We start from the raw sequence: 2,106 nt of genomic DNA, 5'->3' as shown, positions 1-2,106 counted from the left end.
AAAAACCCTCATAACAATATTATTCCTATCTGATTTTTACTCTATTCAAACAATCATTAATTAAATTTTGGCTAATAAGAATGAATGATATATAAATACACGTTTCTCACAAATCAGCTCTCTTGTTATCTGGACCTGATTCCATATTTCTGACAATAAAATTATTTTATGATCATTCACAAGATAAGTCTAATATTAAAAAGCGAATCAATTTTTTTTGGCAGTACGGTTAAGGTTATGCGTTAACCTGGCTAAGCCATGAGTCTTAATGGTTGGAAGTTATATGATTGTGTAATTTAGCAATTATGTAATTATATAGTCATCTATTGTGATCTGATATGGTCATCCACCATTTTAGCAAAAAGCAGACTTTATTATGATGCCATGCTTCTAAATGAGGAGAGAGTATATTCCTGTATTGCTTGACATTGGCATTAACTTGTATCACTTGGCATATGCCTCTTTTTAACATGAGAACAGAATTTCAATTGCTATTTAATTCACATGGACCTAAGGCAATAGTAGCTGTAGGTTTTGTTTGTTCTTGTTCTTGTAAATCACAGGACAGAACAGGTTTTTGGGCACTGTTTGAGTCAGTACCCCAGGCCTCCCTTAACAAATGGGTGTCACTCAGAAACATTAGAGATGATGACTTCTTGATTTCAATTGCACTTTTAGAGTGCTAACAAAGTGACCTATAGCCTTTCTTGCAGTCAGTCCCAGGAAGAAGGGAAATAGTAATTATGGTGTAATAAAGCACATGAGGACTCTATTTAAATGGCAGAATTTGCATTTAAATGGAAATTTCAAAATGAAAACATGTAAAAGCTTGATAGGTAAAATATTTAGCATACAGCTCATGCTGGCAGTTAGAAGCACACTTAATCGCTGAGCATAGGTGGATGTGGAGAGCTGGGCTTTTGTACATGCCCGGAGGATAGGAACAGAGAATGTGATGAGTTCAGATGAAAAGGGAAAAGTAAAATTAGCCAGAGATGTGACCATTTCATCAAATTGAGTTAATAAGCATATTTTGCTTTGGATAAGGGTAGAGACAATTTTTTGGTTCACTTCAATGTAATGACCTATAGTTAGTGAAATGACTGATTCAATATGACTTAGAGATTTGATGGAATTAACTCTCAACTGTTCATACAAATTCTATATTAATACCATTAAAAAGTATTTACATATTCATGATAGAGAAATGTCAAGTGTATATACATCTAAATACATTAGACAGTTACATGTTATATTCAAAGTAATATGGCAATCTAACTGTGAAGTTGTTTATTTTAAATCTAAGAAAAGCACATGAAAGTAACTGTGCTGGTTGGGAGAAACAAATAATTCATTCAGCATAATACAGAAAATAATGCAATGAAGGGGGCAATTAATTTGTAAAAATGCACAGTAAATCAATTTAAAACTGCAAGTTTTGTGTTTCTTTTATTGTTGTACATAGGGTTTCCATCACAGTGATTAACATGAGATGGCCTATAGTCTTTGTAGCTGTAACCAAAGGACTGAGTGGGACATGCAAATTGATTGTGTTTCCTCTTTTCCTGAAAATTCTGGCATGAGAAGGTGGGGGAAGATGGTGAGGGATTCTATGATTCAGTTGTGAGCAATTGGTAATAGAGTAAATTATGATTGTCACCTTGGAACTTTAACAAGTGCATCAGTTAATGTAGGTATCAAACTACCTAGTATAAAATAAGCCTCTCAAAGCAGGAGGGAGGATCGCATTAACATAAAGAAAAAAGAGCCAAGCGGTGAGCACATAAAATCCCTATGTGATGTGCTTCCTAGATGCAGGAGACAGAAAGCTTTGCCACCAGAGAAGCGCAGGAGCAGCAGCAGTAACTCAAAAGCATGATACAGAGTGGGAGGCTTCCTGGCAAACAGCTGGTAAAGTTGAGTGCCTTCGAGCAAGAAGCTTAGATTGCCTCTTCACCCTTAATCTGGGGAGATACTTTGCTGAGTCATGAAGCTAGAACTGAACTTCTTTGGACAACGGCTTATGCCTGAGTGCTATGCCCTTTGGACATTCAGCAGCAGCATTAAAACACCTTTAATACATTGTTCAAGCAGGACAGAAGCTAA

The sequence above is a fragment of the Echinops telfairi genome, unplaced genomic scaffold, assembly GCF_000313985.2.
Source record: "Echinops telfairi isolate 266 unplaced genomic scaffold, ASM31398v2 ScPeMD7_7468;HRSCAF=8506_0, whole genome shotgun sequence".
In the NCBI taxonomy this organism is placed as follows: Eukaryota; Metazoa; Chordata; class Mammalia; order Afrosoricida; family Tenrecidae; genus Echinops; species Echinops telfairi.
The sequence above is the reverse complement of the archived record's forward strand: the minus strand, read 5'-3'. Positions refer to the sequence as shown.